The sequence below is a fragment of the Leucoraja erinacea genome, chromosome 5, assembly GCF_028641065.1.
Source record: "Leucoraja erinacea ecotype New England chromosome 5, Leri_hhj_1, whole genome shotgun sequence".
Lineage (NCBI taxonomy): Eukaryota > Metazoa > Chordata > Chondrichthyes > Rajiformes > Rajidae > Leucoraja > Leucoraja erinaceus.
Window position 1 is genome coordinate 15,718,393 of NC_073381.1, and position 20,845 is coordinate 15,739,237.

Here is a 20,845-nt window from a genome sequence, read left to right on the forward strand (position 1 = left end):
TCTATGGAGCGAAGGAGATCGGCAACGTTTCGGGCCGAAACCCTTCATTAATGCTGACTTTCAATGAAAAATTGAAAATTTGCAGCAGTCTCCGTATCCAGATGGGAAAGACAATCCAGAGAAATGTAGCTACGTTTCAGGTGAAAACTGGCCACCCTTCTCAAGCTGGGGCCCCGTATCTTTCAGATTATTTCTGAAGTTCAGCTTTTATTATGAAGAAAGACTGGATAGACTTGGTTTATACTCTCTAGAATTTAGGAGATTGAGAGGGGATCTTATAGAAACTTACAAAACTCTTAAGGGGTTGGACAGGCTAGATGCAGGGAGATTGTTCCCGATGTTGGGGAAGTCCAGGACAAGGGGTCACAGCTTAAGGATAAGGGGGAACTCATCCTTTAAAACCGAGATGAGAAGAACTTTTTTCACACAGAGAGTGGTGAATCTCTGGAACTCTCTGCCACAGAGGGTAGTTGAGGCCAGTTCATTGGCTATATTTAAGAGGGAGTTAGATGTGGCCCTTCTGGCTAAGGGGATCAGGGGGTATGGAGAGAAGGCAGGTACGGGATACTGAGTTGGATGATCAGCCATGATCATATTGAATGGCGGAGCAGGCTCGAAGGGCCGAATGGCCTACTCCTGCACCTAATTTCTATGTTTCTATGTTTCTATTTCCAAACTGTACTCCACTCTGCCCTCTGGTGGTACCTTGCTCTTTGTTCACCGCAGTGATTTTCAATTTAAGCAGGGACTGCAGATGCTGGGATCCGGAGCTGAAAGCAAAGTGCTGGAGGAACTCAGTGGGTCAGGCAGCCTCTGCTGAGGCAAAGGGTTGGGCAGCGTTTCAAGTCCAGAGCCTGCATTAGTCGACTCTCCATCCGCTTCCACAAAGCTGCCTGACCTGTTGAGTTCCTCCAGCAGCTCGCTTCTTGCTTCTCATTTTAAGTGATCAATTAATATTTTCCATGGTTCAAAATATTTTCCATTTTCCATTTGTGGAATTCCCTGCCACAGAGGGCAGTGGAGGCCAAATCACTGGATGGATTTAAGAGAGAGTTAGATAGAGCTCTAGGGGGCTGGTGGAATCAAGAGAAGGCAGGCACGGGTTATTGGGACGACAGATGGCACAATGGGCTAAGTGTTCGGCTGGCGACCGCAAGGTAGCCGGTTCAAATGAACTCCCGCTTGGAGTGCATACTGTCGTTGTGTCCTTGGGTGCAAGATACTTCACCCACCTTTGCCTGTGTGTAAATGTAACTTTGTGAATTTAATTTGTTTCTCTTCCCAAGCACTTTGGGGTCAATGCAAGTTTGACTAAAAATGTGCTATATAAATAAATGATTATGCCGTTACGGGTATGTTATTATTGATTGGGGAGACGATCAGCCATGATCACAATGAATGGCTGTGCTGACTCGAAGGGTCGAAAGGCCTCCTCCTGCACCTATTTTCTATGTTTCCATGGTTCAAAGCAATTTAGTTGATTCTGTTAAACACATTTTTTATATATCCTGTCATTCCCCAGATGAACTCTTTCCATATATTAGAAAATCGCTGGCAAAATAGGAGAGCAGTGAGTTCAGGACCAACTCTGCCGATTGGAGCATTGACCTTAGGCGGACACTCTGAGTGAAAATCAGAAAAGAAAATACTGATTATTCTGGAAATCAAAAATAAAACCAGAACATGCTGGAAATACTGAACAGGTCAGGCAGCACCTGTGGGAAGAGAAACAGACTTTGACCTGAAACTTTAATTTTGTTTCTCTTCCCACAGATATATGGCTTGATCTGCTGGGTATTTCCAGTATTTTCCGACACACTTTGTGCCAATTTGGGAAAATAACATTATTACGAGAGCTGATATGTGAGGGTATCTCTCAAGAAATGGATCTATTGCCGTGATGGAGCGGGTGGGGTTGGGGGCATGGGGTTGGATGAATGGGGTTGGGACTCCCATGAGGTACTGACCATGAGCCGCATGGTTGCCAGAGTTACCATGTCTTTCACATACTGTAAGACATTAAAACCAAGGCCCCTGCCAAGTTTCCAAAGCAATTGTTTTGTGTAAGAGAGGGGTGCTCTGAGAATCCCATGCAAAAGCGACACAGTGGTGCAGCTGTTCGAGCTGCTGCCACTCAGCTCCAGAGGTCCCACTTTGATCCTGCCTGTGTGGAATTTGCATGTTCTCCCTGGTGGTTTGTTTAATTTTTATGTGGTGCTCTGGTTTCCTCCCCCATTCCCAAAAACATCCTCGAAAAATGCAGACATGATTTACCTTTCGTAAATCCATGTAGATTAATGATTTCACCACTTTCCAAATGTGCCTTTGTAGATTGCCCTGACTCAGCAGTGTGTAGACAATTGGATGTTCTCTCTCCCTCCCTTCTTAAGTGGGATAACATAGAACTAATCTAAAGTTTTGAATGATTATGATCATCCACTATTGGAGTACTTCCTTAAGTACGGTGCAGACTCAATGGTCCATTCAACCCAACACGGGCTAACTGTTTCAATGCTTCCTATCCTTTGATCAATTAATTGTTCAAAAGGTGTTGCTCATCGAGCATAATTGAGCAGTTTAATCCAATTGACTGCCTTGTTCTTGCATTATAACAGTGCGTATACCTCAAAAGTACTTAATTATGGAAAAACTTCAATAATCCAGGATCTGATTGTTCTGAAATCCTGATGGTTCAGCATCTTGCTGTCTCATTATTCTGGATGTGAAATGGGGATTGAGACTGCAAGAAGGGGGTGTAGATATAGTCTGGACAGCTTGTGTTGTGTCCACTCTTTAAACCCACTAGGTTCACTGGAAAGGCTGTCATACCACTGTGTAACTAACATGCACTAATTGTAACATGAAAGTGTCTCTTGGTATTTGTAAGCTGAACATCGCCCAAGAGTCAAAAACATCTGCCAGTCCAGCCACCCTGCCAGTCAAGGTGGCAATAAACTGACCTTTGAGATGATGAGAATATCTCTACAGCCATGAAGTGCAATGGGCCACACTGAGGTGAACAGATTTATGTTGGTGTGGCAGATTTGTTCAGGTTGAATCCTAAAGTCAGAAATACTAAATCACTGTGGGGTCAAAGCTGGATGGAAAGGTAAGGAGGAATGCAGAAGAAAATGATAAAATAACAGACAAGTTGGAAACAATAGGACAGACTGCATTTTTAAGGAGAGATAATGAATTAATGCTACATGTGTGCAGGCCTTTGATCAAACGTCTGTTGATCAAAGCCAATTTTTCTCACCATGGCTGTAGCCTGATTTACAGAGTATTTTCAGTGCTGCAGTTTTTTTTTACTGTTGTTTTGTATTGAAATAACTGTGTGAAGTGCTGTAACACGTCCTGATACCGTGAAAGGCTCCACAAAGCATCAACTTGCATTTATTTAGCACCTTTAACATCACTGAATATTCGCTTCTCAAGAGGGTTGCCAATCCACAATGTGGCACTGAGCCATATCGGAAGATTACAGGGCAGACCACCAAAAGCCTTGGCATTGCGCTGAGTTTTAAAGATTGCATTATCAGAAGACTGACTGCTGTTTGTGGAGTTCATGGTGGGGGATTCCAGAGCTTTAGGCCTTGGCAGGGATCTATTGTAAAACAATCAAACTTGGAGATACGTTGCCAATAGAAACAGTAAAGTATGGACATGTTGGAATACAGAAGGAAGATTACAGAGAATGGGAATTGGTAAAGCACAGAATGATTTGCAGAGATGCTGCCTGACCCGCTGAGTTACTCCAGCATTTTGTGTCTTATCCTTTGCACACATAGAAACATAAAAAATAGGTGCAGGAGTAGGCCATTTGGCCATTCGAGCCTGCACCGCCATTCAATATGATCATGGCTGATCATCCAAATCAATATCCCGTACCTGCCTTCTCTCCATACCCCCTGATCCCTTTAGCCACAAGGGCCACATCTAACTCCCTCTTAAATCTACCCAATGAGCTGGCCTCAACTACCTTCTGTGGCAGAGAATTCCACAGATTCACCACTCTCTGTGTAAAAAATGATTTTCTCATCTCGTTCCTAAAAGATTTCCCCCTTATCCTTAAACTGTGACCCCTTGTTCTGGAATTCCCCAACATCGGGAATAATCTTCCTGCATCTGGCCTGTAATTTTGTAAGTTTCTATAAGATCCTCCCTCAAACTTCTAAATTCTAGCGAGTACAAGCCGAGTCTACCCAGTCTTTCTTCATATGAAAGTCCTGACATCCCAGGAATCAGTCTGGTAAACCTTCTCTGTACTCCCTCTATGGCAAGAATGTCTTTCCTCAGATTAGGAGACCAAAACTGTACGCAATACTCCAGGTGTGATCTCACCTAGAACCTGTACAACTGCAGTAGAACCTCCCTGCGCTTATACTCAAATCCTTTTGCTATGAAAAGGATTTGAGTTGTCAAATGGTTAATCATATCCCAACAGCTACAGAGACCGCACTGTAATCATGTCTGGGCGGTGCAGCACAGCACCTCATTGCACAATCAGTAGGTGAGTCTACAAAGCAAGAATTCTCATGGATCGGCTCCAAGTCTGCTTCTGGCCTCGAGGGAGAAGCCAAATATCCCTTGGAGGTTATTAGACTTGCACCGGCAGCAACCTGACATTCTTTCGCCACACCAAGCTATTCCACTCAGCCCTGGCTGCTGAAAGCAGCACAATATCCGGAGAGACATCTCTTCAAGAGGCTCGTGCTCTGGCTGATCAATAACGCTCCATTAATGCACGTACTCTTTCTGTTGCTGGGCCATTGTCTGCGTGACCTGCTCCCTGCAATAGCACTGCAAGGGCAGGTATTGATTTTCCATTCCCACAAGTCAGGCCACCAGCTGTCTTGCACAGGCTGCGATCAATTGTGATCAGCAAAGAAGTGTTTCAGCTCCATTCTACCAGATTTCAATGCCTGGATAGAGTGAACGTGGAGAGGATGTTTCCACTAGTGGGAGAGTCCAGATCCTGAGGCCACAGCCTTAGAATAAAAGGACGTACCTTTAAAAAGGAGATAAGAAAGCATTTATTTAGTTCAAGGGCAGTGAATCTGTGTAATTCATTGCCACAGGCGGCTGTGGAGGCCAAGTCAATGGATATTTTTCAGGTGGAGATTGACAGATTCTTGATTAGTACCGGTGTCAGGGGTTATGGGGAGAAGGCAGGAGAATAGGGTTGAGAGGGAATGATAGATAAGTTATGAGTGAATGATGGAGTAGACTTGATGGGCCAAATGGGCTTATTCTGCTCCTAGAACTAATGAACTTAGGAACTATTATATGGACGGCACGTTCCCGATGCAGTAGAGTTGTCCCACTTACGCGATTTATTTCAATTTGAATTTTGCACATTTTCGGCGACCTGCTGCAACTATGACGGGTGCTGGCATGTTGCCGGGAAAACCGCGTAAGCAGGACAGGCCCTTTACAGCGGCAGAGACCCAGGTTCGATCCTGACCACAGGTGCTGTCTGTACAGAATTTATACGTTCTCCCCGTGACCTGCCTGGGTTTTCTGTGGGTGCTCCAGTTTCGTCCCACACTCCAAAGACGTACAGGTTTGTAGGTTAATTGGCTTGGTATAATTGTAAATTGTCCCTAGTGTGTAGGATAGTGCTAGTGTGCGGGGGAATCGCTGTTCGGCGCAGACTGAGTGGGCCGAAAGGCCTGTTTCCTCGTTGTATCTCGAAACAAAACTTAACTAAACAAATGTGCAAACTTGCTCCACCTATTTTGTACGTATTGTTGGCACCGATGATTCTCTGGTGGAGACCTTGTAGAGCAGCTACTCTTCCGCTGCGTCCAGATGGTTGGCACGGCAACCGGTTGAATTGGTCACTGGTAATTAAGCCATTGGCAAAGCCTGACGTGATGCACAAGCATCATCACCTGAGCTGGTCTTCAGTGCAGCCCTGAGGGAGGGCTGCAACATTGGAGCTCTTGTGTTTTACTGTTGCCCCTACTGCCATCTTGTGGACAGGGAGAAATCCAGGCAGCCCGTTGACAGAGTGGCAGAGAGGTGCTGCCTCACAGATCCAGCAACCCAGGCTCAATCCTGACCTCTGCTGCTGCCTGTGTGAAGTCTGCACGTTCGCCTTGTGACCGCACATGGGTTTTCCCCCGCATCTCAAGGACGTGTATGTTAGTCATCTGCTGTAAATCAGCCCTTGTGTAAGTGAGTGGTGAGATCTGGGGCAATTGATTTGAACGCAAAGAAAATAAATTGAGGTGGAATAGGATTAATGTTAATGGGACTTTAGGAGCCAGCACAGATTCAGTGGATCAACGGGGACCTATTTCCGTGCTGAATCTCTTGATGACTCTAAATTTGATTGTATTCATGTGTAGTTTGATTGTAATCACCTATAGTCTTTTTACTGACTGGATAGCACGCAACAAAAATCTTTTCACTATACCTCAGTAAATGGCAATAATAAATTGCTAAGTCTAAATTTGCGGAAAGGCTGGGCTGATTCCCTCATGACCTGGCTGGCATTTGTCACTCGATTTAAAATCATTTGAAAACAGATTATCTCATTGCCATCGCATTACAGTGAATGGAAGCTCACTGTGGCTGTCACGTTAGTGGCTACATTAGTCACTGCATGACACAAAAATACTTGTGTGTGGGAAGTAACTGCAGATGCTGGTTTAAACCGAAATAGACACAAAAAGCTGAAGTAACACAGCGGAAGAGACAGCATTTCTGGAGAAAAGGAATGGGTGACATTTTGGGTCGAGAACCTCCTTCAGACCTTTTTCACAAAAAAAAAAGAACTTGTCGTCCGAATAGCCCTGAGACTGGGCGGTGCTGTAGGGTTGCAAGCCCTTTTGATCTGCAACGAGATGTTTGAGCTCAATAGAGTATTAGTAATAATTTCTGAATGAGGAGCTTAGTCAGTGCAAAGCTGTGATCCACTTGGCGAGTTGTGTGCAGTAGGAATTGACTGCATAATCCTGATTGCTGCCAAACTCTGGGGAATAGAGTCAAAATTAAAATGTTAATCTGACAGCTGAAATTGATGAAAACCTCCAGTGTTATCTTGTAGCCTCATAAGTAATGTACTGTATAGTCTTTTCAAGGTAGCTTTTCTTTAAGGTCCGACTTCACGTGTAATTCCTATGACCCGCCTGCTTACAAGATGAAGGAAATGCTTTATTCCATTAAATATCCTTGAATATAAACAAGTTATCGGACACTAAGTACATGCTGTGCTGGGAACAGCAAATGATTGTGTTGTCTGCTAGTTCTCGTGCCCTGAGCTAGCTTGGCTTGCAGTGATTTCCTGAACCACTTCGACTGCAGACGTGACCTTGAGTGCTGGGGCCATTCTCACTTGAGTTTGCCATCTCCCATCCATGCTGCATTGGGATTAGAGGTAATTAAAATGATTGAGAACTTTAGTCTTAAGCAGAAAAGCCACTCATGAATTTCTGAACATCGGTTCCTCCTGGGCGGTGCAGTGGTGCAGTGGTTGGAGCTGCTGCCTCACAGCTCCAGAGATCTTTATTCACTCCTGACCTTATATACATGGAAGATAGACACAAAATGCAACAGTAACTCAGCAGGGCAGGCAGCATCTCTGGAGAAAAGGAATCAATGACGTTTCAGATCAAGACCTTCTTCAGACGGAAGAAAGGTCTCAACCTGAGATGTTACCCATTCCTTCTCTCCAGAGATGCTGCCTGGCCCGCTGAGTTACTCCAGCATTTTGTGTCTCTCTTCGGTGTCTAGCCAGCATCTGCAGTTCCTTCCTACTTATTTATATGGATATCACCTTCTCATTGTGACTGTGTGGATTTCCTCCCACATCCCAAAGGCATGTGAATTGGGAGGTTAAATGGCCAATTACATTGCCTCTAGTGTAAATGTGAGAGATATAATCTGTGCGGTGTGTTGGTGGAGATGAGGGGAATTTTGGGAGAACAAACTAGGATTGGATTGTCAGTGGGTGCTTGGTGGTCAGTGAGGTCTTAGAGTCATCGAGTTATAGAGCATGGAAACAGATCCTTCTGCCTTGCCAACCAGGATGTCTATCTGAACCAGTTCATTTGCCTGCGTTTGGCCCCTTGTTTTGGGTGAGTTTGGCGAGAACTGGGAGTTCTCAAAATCAGTGGATGACCATTCAGGATCCGCTGAAATTCTCTACCAGAGAAGGCTATGAAGGCTCAGTTGCTGGTTTTATTCAGGCAGATAGTGATAGATGTTCAGATGTTGAGGGAATCAAGTGTCATTGGGTTAGTGCAGGAAAGGTTAGCCATTAACTTATTGATTGGCAAACCACACATGTTGGGCAGAATGGCCTCTACTACCCATTCTGTTTCTTGTGTTCATTTGTGCTCATGTTCAAACTAAATCCGACTACATGTCGAGAAGCTAACAGCGCAGTTTACTCCCAGTGTTTCCTTCCCCAATTTCACTATTAGAAAACCAATGTGCAAAGAATCTTAATTTTAGTTACCACGGTGTAATTGGATATGGAAATTAAGCTCCAAATATCCAATTTCACCTTGTCCCCCTTACCATACTTAAAGCCCAGTAGCGCAGCGGTAGAGTCACTGGCATACAGGCGCCACCCGGGTTTGATTATGACCACGGGTGTTGTCTGTGCAGAGTTTGTCTGTACTTCCTGGGATCACGTGGGTTTCCTCCGGGTTCTCCGGTTTTCTCCCACATTCCAAAGACGTGCAGGTTTATAGGTTAATTGGCATCTATAAATTGCCCCGAGTGTGTAGGGCATGGGATAACATTGAAACGGGTGATCGATTGTTGTGTGGGCTTGGTGGGCCCAAGAGCCGCTTTCCATGCTGTGTCTCAGAATTCTAAACTAAACATTGGCAGTCAAAGTGTTGACATCACCAGAGAGGGCTTCCCTCTAGTGGTGGCACAGGGAACCTTTGAGAAGTGGGTCCAGATTGCATTTGAAAGGTTTAAATCATATAAGCAAATATAAAGTTGATTGTTCCTAAGGAATAAAAATGGGGAAAATCAAAAAAGTGACTATTTGCTTCATAGCCGCCTGTTATTATCTTCTGTTGGAGTCACAGTGGGAGGTCAATCCTGACCTCGCAGTCACTTTAGAATAACTCAGTTTGAGGAACATGGTTGTCCATCTGTTTATATCTCAGCAGAGTGGAGTTTCGAAGCAGACCATCGGGTTATAAAACCAGATGTTTGTGTGACTCCTGATCTCCAAGTGCCCTTCTCTCTTCCTGTAATATGTAAGCGTAGGACAGTGCCCTATAATTTAGACTAATTCCTGGGATGTCAGGACTGTCTTATGAAGAAAGACTGGATAGACTTGGTTTATACTCTCTAGAATTTAGGAGATTGAGAGGGGATCTTATAGAAACTTACAAAATTCTTAAGGGGTTGGACAGGCTAGATGCAGGAAGATTGCTCCCGATGTTGGGGAAGTCCAGGGCAAGGGGTCACAGCTTAAGGATAAGGGGGAAATCCTTTAAAACCGAGATGAGAAGAACTTTTTTCACACAGAGAGTGGTGAATCTCTGGAACTCTCTGCCGCAGAGGGTAGTCGAGGCCAGTTCATTGGCTATATTTAAGAGGGAGTTAGATGTGGCCCTTGTGGCTAAGGGGATCAGAGGGTATGGAGAGAAGGCAGGTACGGGATACTGAGTTGGATGATCAGCACTGATCATATTGAAAGGCGGTGCAGGCTCGAAGGGCCGAATGGCCTACTCCTGCACCTAATTTCTATGTTTCTATATTTCTATGTTAACACTCGGATGACTTTAGAATACCTCAGCACTCTGTAAGAAGCAATAAAAATCTTAGTTAAATCTCTTACAGGGTCAATATTGGAACAGATCTAACTTAGCAAATGTATATGAAAGGGGTGGGTGTCTGTGTTGTTTTGGAGTTATACATCCATATTTGAGACTCTGGAAACGCTGGGCAAGACACATGAGTTTGGCGTTTGCTGCGTGATTATACGTGGTGCAGTCAAGCAGCAAGTGGGATGAAGGTTTTGCCTCGACTTTGTTCCTTCATAATTCTATGCTCCCTTCAGATGAGATCATTGACAGTCCTCACACCCTGATCTAATCTTGGGTCACGCAACGACTAATCATGCGTAACAATTTTGTGCTTCATGGACATTTCATTGGATGAAATTATTATTTACAGAATGTAATAACAAGTTGCTACTGATGTAGGTTACGACCAAAGAAAGACACTAAGTGCTGGAGTAACTCAGCGGGTCAGGCAGCACCTCTGCCCGATGGGAGACGGGTGCAGGGAGAATGACTGGGTGTGTGTGGTCTGTGATTTTCCTGAGGCAGTGTGAGCTGTAGATGGAGCCAATGGATGGGATGGGGTGGGGTGGGGTTGGGAGTGAAGGGTTTGCATGCATCTATTCTCAATGTTTACTTATTTCAGGTGGTACATCAGACCCTGCAGCTGCTACAGAAGCCTGAGATTTTTAGTTTAGATTAGAGATACAGCGCGGAAACAGGCCCTTTGGCCCACCGAGTCCGTGCCGACCAGCGATCACCACATATTAACCCTGTCCTACACACACTTTGTTTTACGTTTACCAAGCCAATTAACCTACAAACTTTTACGATTGCTCGGAGAGCCAGAATGGACTTGATGGGTGCAATGGCCTCCACCTTTGCAGTAAGGAAGGACTGTGGATAAACTGAATACAAACGGAGTTTAGAAATTTAGAAACATAGAAATTTGGTGCAGGAGTAGGCCATTCGGCCCTTCGAGCCTGCACCATTTGTGGTATCCTAATGGTTCTCTAATGGAAGAGAGCAGGAGCTTCCAAAGCAGGAGTTGATTGAGATGCCGTATTTCTGCCTTGTTACTCACATGGGCAGCTGTAACAGACGGGAAGGCTGTAGATCAAGTGAAGTCAGCGCTCCCTCATTAGCAGCAGGGGCCGGTATTTATAATGCAAGTTGAAGAAGCAGTTGCCATGAAAGGGCAAAGTGCAAAGGTGAACATGTGACCGGTTAAACAGTGTTGACATTATCGCAAACACAAACTGACCAATATGGGGTCGGTGATTCAAATGTTTTGCGACAATGATCTCGTTAAAAAAGTTTTTATGCCTTGTGTTCTCCATAAGATGCTGAAACCCTGGCCGCTGCTAGGCAAGAGTTTATCTTGTGCTGCAAAATCTCACCAACTTGTGGCCTATATTTCTGGCAATGGCTATGTATGTTTAGAATAGACCTTCCCCCCCCAATATTGGTTGAATATTCAGTGAATGAAATTAAATGAAAACTTGCAATGTACCAAAAGAGGCCAAAGCAGAGAGGAGAGACAAAATACTACGGTTGTTCTTTAGACATTGGCAAATCTGTGAAGCCTCTCTCTTCTGGAGCTAAATGATTTATCATAGACCACACTTTATTTTTCTGTGGGGACTACTTTGTAAACTTTATGCGGTTGCTGTGATTCATTTATACTTGGCAAAACACGATGTGTTTCTATGGCAATTCTTTAATAAGCGAATTCTCAGCTACTCAAATAACACAGTTGGATTTGGGGACATGTTGTGGTAACTGATTTTGTCTCTTTCTTGAGGCATCCGACTTATGAGAAACAGTCAGCTCTGGGATTTCTTATGATGTGTATGTCTCAGTGATGTCTTCAATGGAAGCACTGGCCAAGCAAGGACTGAGGCCCATGAGATTCACTATAGACCATCCTGGTAGCGGCTGGATGCAACGGAGATGGTGATGAATCAGGGTAAATAATCTCGGAGTTAACGTGAGACAAAAGAAAATGCTGGAGTACCTCAGCGGGTCAGGCAACATCTCTGAAGAAAAGGAATAGGTGATGTTTTGGTTCGGAACCTTTCTACAGACTGAAAGATAGAGAAGGCCAGAACAAAACAGGGCTAGCAACAGATGACCTCAGAAATGGTGGAGTCCATAATGGCCCATTGTTGGCTGTGGAAGATGTGCTAACGACAGGGATGCAAGGATACAAAGTTGAACTAGTAGAACGACCGTGGGGGAGGAATCCGAGAAATCAATGTTCATGTAGCCGGGTTGTAAGCTGGCCAAGCGAAAACTGAGATGAGAATGATGAGCTTGGGAAAGCAGAGGTCCAAATCATCGTGTAATACAAAGAAATGCAGATGCTGGTTTATACCGAAGATAGGTACAAAATGCTGAAGCAATTCAGCGGGTCAGGAAGCATCTCTGGAAAAAATTAATATGTGGCATCACCAGAGATGTTGCCTTACTCGATGAGTTGCTTCAGTATTTTGTGTCGATCCAAAGTCTTCTGTCCCTTTTAAGATACTTCACCACATCCTTGGTTGAATTGCTTGTCCACCATGATGTAACTCTGTCATTACAGCATCTGCAATCACTTGTGTCCCCATTGATTAACCCACCTCCACTTGTCAAGGATCGTGTACAGTATTTATTGTAAACTCTGCCGTTAGCTGGTTTCAGGATGCCAATCTACTTCAATGCGTCCTCTCCCAGCCCAACATCTGCAGCACTGTGGCCCCAGTTACACTTGGTCGGCCTCGTTGGGCAGGCCCAGTCATTGACGTGCCCAATATCAGTCTCCCAAGAGGAATACTCTGCTCTAAACTCAGTCACAGGAAATGATTACCAGGCAGATGGAGGAAACAATTCCAGGATGTGGTAAAGATAGCTTGGATAAGTACGCTATCTAACGGATTCCTGGGAATCCCGAGCCCATGTAAGTAGTGGAGAAGGAGCATTCAGGGGAATATTCCAACCTCAATGCATTGGCAGCGCACAGAAACCTTTCTTATCCGCCCCCCCACCCATCCTGCCATGCACCTTCTGCCCCAATCATAGCAAAAGTCCACGATTCCCACACTGGCCCCCCCTAAGGACCACAAAACTGGAGTGGCAGCAAGTCATCCATGATTCCGAGGGACTGCCCAAGATTAAATGTTTACTCTTTCAGTTTAAATGTAATATGGTTTATTCAGTTTTGACCAATTAGACTATGATGCCATGGTTAATTATGTTCTATTTATACAGGCAGCAATGATTCTATTTCCTGTTTTAAATATTTCACAGTATTTTTTAGAAATGGTAGAGCATTGGTTTATTGATCCTGAGCTTGAGAGATATAGCATGGAGACAGGCCCTTCGGCCCACCGAGTCCAAGCTGACCAGTGATCACTCTGTACACTGGCACTATCCTACACACTGGGGACAATTTACAATTTTACAACAGGGAGAATGTACAAACTCCGTACAGACAGAGCCCATGGTCAGGATCGAACCCGGGCCTCTGGCTCCTTAAGGCAGCCACTCAACCACCGTGCACTGTGCCGCCCTGAGTTGAGTGACCTTGAGTGACCTTGAGTGCAAGCTGGTTAAAGGAAGGGTTTTGACACTAAGGTTGACACAAAATGCTGGAGTAACTCAGCGGGTCATGCAGCATCTCTGGAGAGAAGGACTGGGCGACGTTTTTGGGTCGAGACCCCCCTTCTTCCTGTCCCGCTCAGAGAGAAGGTGTCTGTAAGATTGACACTATACTACGAACGCTGACCGGAGGTCACAGACCTAGTGTGAGAAGATGTTATCTCAGCAATACGACAGGCGTGCTCGGCTTGATTAAGGGTCAGGTCAGTGTTACGGAACAGTTCATCCCTTAACGTGCTATCAAGCATACCTCCAACAATTTTGTCACGGATGAGTTAATCGCACAGATCACGAAACTGGCAGCGTGCGGCCATCTGTTTTAAGTCGGACAAAACGTTCAATTGGCTCATCAATATGTTGCATATGAGCATAAAGCGTGGTACGTTCAATAATGTAGTTTGAGGGCAAGTCACACAAGTGTCTGAACTTTGCAAGTAAGACGGCAGGGTCATCAATCGTCTCTTCAGGCACTAGGACCTGTCCATTTGTAGGCTCAAATGTGAAATTGTCGGCTCGATTCATTGCCTCTTGGCCAGCTAAGTTGGGTCAGGAGGGTTGTTGTGATGAGCGATGCGAACATAGTGATTGGAGTCACGCTCGTAAAGATGCCAGCGTTCAGCATTGGCAGAATCAAAGATCACAGGACTAGGACGGTGAGACGGGTTTGCCATGATAGAGATGATTAGCCATGATCATATTGAATGGCGGTGCAGGCTCGATGGGCCGAACGGCCTACTCCTGCACCTAATCTCTATGTCTATGTTTCTATAACTGGCACATAAACAAATTAAAAAAACAAAAACCCGATATACGTGAATGGAGTAGGTAAGGTTCACTCTGACACCATGTATATTCTTTGGAGCGCAGAAGGTTAAGGGGGGACTTGATAGAGGTCTTTAAAATGATGAGAGGGATAGACAGAGTTGACGTGGATAAGTTTTTCCCACTGAGAGTAGGGAAGATTCAAACAAGAGGACATGACTTGAGATTAAAGGGACAGAAGTTTAGGGGTAACATGAGGGGGAACTTCTTTACTCGGGGAGTGGTAGCTGTGTGGAATAAGCTTCCAGTGAAGGTGGTGGAGGCAGGTTCGATTTTATCATTTAAAAATAAATTGGATAGTTATATGGATGGGAAAGGAATGGAGGATTATGGTCTGAATGCAGGTAGATGGGACTAGGGGAGAATACGTGTTCGGCACGGACTAGAAGGGCTGAGATGGCCTGTTTCCGTGCTGTAATTGTTATATGGTTATATGGTTATATGTAATGAATCGAGTCAAACACATATCAGGATGCAACACATGTTTATGAAGTACGTACGGAATCAGTCTGCAGGACATACCAGTTCCTAACAGTTACTCATACTGAATGGCGTAGGCAAACTCTTGCTAATATAAAATGCATATTGGGCGGAGCAACTACCAGCAAACACAGGAAATAACCAATCTACAGCACCCAACGGGTCCTCAGCTGCACCTGCGCAGTTGGGGGAGGGTTCCCTTTGCCGATTTTCAGATTGCCATTTTTATCCAAATCCCAACGGCTCCACGGGTCGTATAGGTTTGAACCAGGAATAAAGGTATCTATTAATGGTCATATTCTGGTTGTTGAATCTTCTCAGGAAGTCAAGTCAATTTATTTCTACAGCACATTTTAAAACAACTCACGTTGACCAAAGTGTTTTCCATCAGTGCAGGTACTAACGTGCTACATACAATGGTACATAGATCTAACAATACATACATAAACACATACACACAGCGATCCCTCAGAGGACCTCAAGAAACGCTTGTGAGTAGAGATAGTTTTTAAGTCTAGACTTAAAGGAGTCGATGGAGATGGCAGTTCTGATGAGAAGAGGAATGCTGTTCCACAGTCTAGGTGTTGCAACCGCAAAAGCGCGGTCGCCCCTGAGCTTAAACCTGGACCGCGGGATAGTCAGTAGCCCCAAGTCGGCCGACCAGAGGGACCTTGAAGCAGAATAATGGGTTAGCAGATTTTGCTCGAATGGTGGGATAGCAGATTTTTGATATTGGTGGGGGCAAGCCTGTTAAGGGCTTTGTATACATGTAGGAGGAGCTTGAAATTGATTCTGAACCGCACTAGGAGCCAGTGGACAGAGGCCAGAATCTGAGCGATGTGGTCCCTTTTACAGGTACCCGTCAGGCATCTCGCAGTGACGTTTTGGACCAATTGCAGGCGGGACAGGGATGATTGGCTGATGCCAGTGAAAAGGGAGTTGCAATAATCAAGGTGGGAGGAGATAAATGCGTGGATGATCTTTTCAAGGTTGTCGAATTGGAGGAATGGTTTGATTTTAGCTATCGGGCGAAGCTGGAAGAAGCTAACTTTTACCACAGCATTGACTTGTTTGGTTTTTGACGTGCGGTTTGAGTACAGAGGTTAGGCTTCCAAGGCTGCCAAGGCTGCCAAGGCTGCCTACTATTGTTTTGATGGAGTTCGAGGGGCCAAGTAGGATGACCTCAGACTTGCTCTCGTTTAGTTGGAGGAAGTTCTGGGCCATCCAACACTTTATATCCTCGAGGTAGTGCATACGGCTGAGTAGATTTAGTTTGTTGGGGGAGATAGAGCTGTGTATCGTCTGCATAGCAGTGGAAGGAAATGGCGTGCCTTTGAATGACTTGGCTTAGGGAGAGCATATGCAGAGAGAAGAGAATGGGGCCTAGGATGGAGCCTTGTGGAACCCCACAGCTAAGGCTAGCTGGGGAAGAGAAAGAGTTGCCTATGTTGGTAGAGAAACTCGTACCTTTGAGGTAGGAAAGGAACCAGCTTAGGGCAGTGCCATCAATACCAACCCCGTACCGGAGATGGTCAATTAGGATGGTGTGGTCGACAGTGTCAAATGCTGCGCTGAGGTCAAGAAGGAGCAGGATTGCATAGTCGCCGGAGTCAATGACGAGAAGCAGGTCGTTATGTACCTTCAACAATGCAGACTGTGCTGTGGTGGGCTCTGAAACCTGATTGGAAAATTTCAAGGATGGTAAGGTGAAGGTAAGGCATTAGTTGATTTAGAATTACCTTTTCAAGGACTTTTGAAAGGAAAGGCAGGTTGGAAATAGGTCTGTAGTTACTAGGCAAGGTGGGGTCTAGGTTAGGTTGTTTCAGGAGGGGCTGGACCACCGCGTGCTTGAAGCAGGTAGGAACAGTGCCAGTGGTCAGGGACTGTTGATGATGGCGAGGATGCTGGGACCGGCTATTGCAATGACATCCTTCAGAAGGGCAGTGGGGACAACGTTGAGGGGGCAGGTTGCAGGTTTCATAGTGGTGACCAGCTTTACAAAGGAGGGTAGAGTAAAGGGTTGGAAACAGTCTAATTTAGAAGAACAGACCAATGAGGACAACTAGGTCACGGATGGGAGGGGAAATATTCGTTCTGATGTTCTCAACTTTGTTGGTGAAAAATGTAATAAATTCTTCACACATAGCAGGGGACCCCAGCTTAGCTGGTACTGAGGGCAGGACATATGACAGAGGTAATGGTACTAAATAAGACCTTGGAGTTATGGGCGTTTTTGGAAATAAGGTTGGAAAGGTGTTGTGTTCTCGCAGACTCCACTCCAATCTTGCCTGCCGGTTGTGTAGGAAGGAACTGCAGACATTGTTTAAACCAGTGCTTCTTAAACTGGTGAATGGTTCATCCAAGGGCGAGTTAAATTATCTTGGGGTGAATGAAGGGTGAATGACTTAATTTATTCAAATATTTATATTTTTTAACATACACAATAAGAAAACATTCTTTCTAAGAATCTAATTCTAAGTTGTTTACTAACTTTATGTAAACTAGAAAAATTCTAAGAGCTTTTCTATTCTTCATTTTTTTTGTCACTTTGAGTTGGGAGGGTGCCAGATATTCAGAACTGGGCAACAGTCAATCTTGTGATGATGTTTTCAGCATGCATGTGACATATACATGTTAGTGCACATGCACAACTTAAAAAAATATACCTGGATTTGGAAGAACCAGCTTCTGGGGAGAAGTAAACATAGAAACATAGAAAATAGGTGCAGGAGGAGGCCATTCGGCCCTTTGAGCCAGCACCGCCATTCATTGTGATCATGGCTGATCGTCCCCTATCAATAACCCGTGCCTGCCTTCTCCCCATATCCCTTGACTCCACTAGCCCCTAGATCTCTATCTAACTCTCTCTTAAATCCATCCAGTGACTTGGCCTCCACTGCCCTCTGTGGCAGGGAATTCCACAAATTTACAACTCTCTGGGTGAAAACGTTTTTTCTCACCTCAGTCTTAAATGACCTCCCCTTTATTCTAAGACTGTGGCCCCTGGTTCTGGACTCGCCCAACATTGGGAACATTTTTCCTGCATCTAGCCTGTCCAGTCCTTTTACCAGTCGATACCAAATATGGCAAGTTGTTATTTGGTGGTATTGTGAGCTTTTGTCGGGGAGAGTGATTGAAAGTTATATTACTTGCATACTAATATATTAAATCATATTAAATCACATACTCCATGGTTTTTTTTAGCTCGTTTTCCAAGAAAAAGGGTAGGGTGGGGCTGAAGCCCAGTGTTTACACATTGGAATGTTTGTTTTTATCATTCTAATAGAATGATTTTCCAACTCCAGTGGTAATTAATCTTGTTTTTTCACTCCTAGTTTTCTTTACATATTTTTCGGATGTTCAAAAAGTTGAATAAAATAAACATATAGGAAGCAAGTTAATTTATGTTTTTTTTACTCATGTGACAAAATAAATTAAATATAAAATTATACACAAGGGAGTATAAGACGAACATTACCAAAAAAACATAAGAAAATTAGTCGAGGGTGAATTAAATTTTGTGATGAAGACACAAGGGTGATTGATACTGAAGTAGTTTAAGAGGCACTGGTTTAAATACAAAATGCAGGTGTAACTCAGTGGGACAGGTAGCATCCCTGGAGATGCTGTGTCGACTGAGAAACTAGCATTTTTGCTTCTAGAATTGGATTCAAATCCTGTGTGAGGAAATCTTCATTCATAATCTTGTGAAACTGCCCTCAAAGGGAACTGGCTTTTATTAGCAATCAAATTCGCTGCAGCGAATCGTCCGATCAGCAGAGAAGATTATTGGCTGCAACCTTCCCTCTATTGACGAACTGTACACTGCAAGGGCCAGGAAGCAAGCGGGCAAGATCATCTCTGACCCCTCTCACCCTGGCCACAAACTCTTTGAATCACTTCTCTCTGGAAGGCAACTCCGTTCTGTCAAAGCTGCCACAGCCAGACATAAAAACAGCTTTTTTTTCCATGAGTAGTTGCTCTACTCAACAGCCAAAAATCTGTAGCCTCCTTTTGCTCTGGTATTTTGTTTGGTTCACATGTTTGATCAAGGGTGTTTTTAATTATTAATGTTTAGTGTTTTATGTGCCATTCGTAACAGTCACTGTATGTCAGGTTGTCACTTGTGGGCGGAGCACCAAGGCAATTTCCTTGTATGTGACTACTTAGCCAATAAACGTATTCATTCATTATTTATTCATTCATTCAAAGTAACTCAAAGGGATTTGTGGCAGTGCAGTCAAACAACATGAGATACCAGTAAAAGCGATAGCTTTAAAGGAATACTTGATAGAACAAGAGAGGGCTGGCAACTTATCGAGGCAGGAATTTGAGAATTCTGGATATGAAGGATTTAGGATCAAATGGTACTTTGATGTTTGCTTACGACATCCTTTGAAAATGGTGTTAATTCACCATGATCAATTGAATTAGGAAACTGAGTATTGGGCCTTCTCAATCAAAAGGAATTGACTGTCAAGCCCATGGAGTGTAACTTTTTAATCATATCTTAATGGTAAAATGCAAGGACTTTATTGTGGCTTGAATTTAGGCATTTGTGACATCTACATGATGTTCACCCTTCCTTATATCTCAGCAAGGTGGTTTATGAATTAGAAAGTCTTGCCAAGGTAGTGAGGAACTAACCTGCAAGATAGTCATGTTTAAGAAAGAACTGCAGATGCTGGAAAAATCGAAGGTAGATAAAAATGCTGGAGAAACTCAGCGGGTGAGGCAGCATCCATGGAGCGAAGGAATAGGTGAAGTTTTGTGTCGAGACCCTTCTGAATTATGGTCTCGACCCGAAACGTCACCTATTTCTTCGCTCCATAGATGCTGCCTCACCCGCTTAGTTTCTCCAGCATTTTTGTCTACCTGCAAAAGTCATGGTCTTTGATAGAATATAGCTATGTATTTCTGCATTTCTTTGTTTTGGCCTATTTTATCAGTAAATATACAAAATAATTAAGGTAACACATGTGGATTTATTTAGTAGAGACACAAGGACCAGCAGATGGCAGTGTATGTAAAATGACACAAAGTGCTGGAGTAACTCAGTTGGTCAATCAGCTTCTCTGGAGAAAATACATAGGCGACGTTTCGGGTCAGGACCCCTCTTATTTAGTGTTGCTTAAATTCAGTAACTTATATGATACAAATGTATTTTCCAAGGGGTGGCATCACTTCACGTTGGTTACAGCCACTTCTATGACAATGGATGTTTTTCACACAATGCTAACTTTCGACATTTGAGAATGCCAAAAGTGCGGTTGTGTTTTAAGAATCAGGACTGTTCACGTGGAATGAAGAAACTATTCTGTCTGGAGTCTGAAAAAGGGTCCCAACCCAGAAGGCCACCTATCCTTTTTCTCCAGAGATGCTGCCTGACCCGTTGAGTTACTCCAGCACCATGTGTCTATCTCGGTTCATGTGAATTTTCTGTAACATAAACTTGATGTATGTATTAAAGGGGCTGTTCCACTGTACAAGCTAATTCAAGAGCTCTCCAGAGTTAAAAAAAAATCAAACTCGTGGTAAGCACCTAGAATGTGCATAGCGGGTACGTCGGAGCTCGGGATGTCTCTTAGCGGCTCGTATTGCTAACGGCAGGTACTCGGGAAATGCGGTAAGCTCGTGAAGACTCATGAAGATTTTTCAACATGTTGAAAAATCTCCACGAGTACCTACAAGCGGCTATTACCGTAATTCTCCGAGTTTGAATCGGGGGAGACTCGGGAGAACTCTTGAATTAGCTCGTACAGTGCGACAGGCCCTTAAGGGTTTTAGTCTCTTGTTTGATATTGACATGTTGATTTAACCCAGTAATTTCAAGAAAATAGAGGGTTTATGGAAAGTATATCTCACTTGCTTTGGGCCAGATTGGTCCTGGAAATGACTTGATTTGGGCAAACCAGTCATTGAAGAAGTCTTAATGAAATTTGAACTTAAATCTAAATCTATCAACTTCAGTGAGGGTTACGCCTGCAGTAATTGCCTTTGAAGGTGGTGATGAATCAACTTCTTAACCTCCTGCCGTGTATTGTCCCGCCATGCCTTACGTTTACTGTAGAGGACAGAGGTTATTGTGCAACCGACAGAGGAACTAAAGCTTAATCCCACCTGCTATCACAATGACTACT

The 20,845-nt window shown here is 44.2% G+C and overlaps 1 protein-coding gene across 1 annotated transcript in view; it reads left to right on the forward strand.

Moving 5' to 3' along the window:
• The window catches only part of LOC129696942 (dystonin-like), a 529,669-nt gene that overhangs the window by 138,737 nt on the left and 370,087 nt on the right, over nt 1-20,845 (forward strand).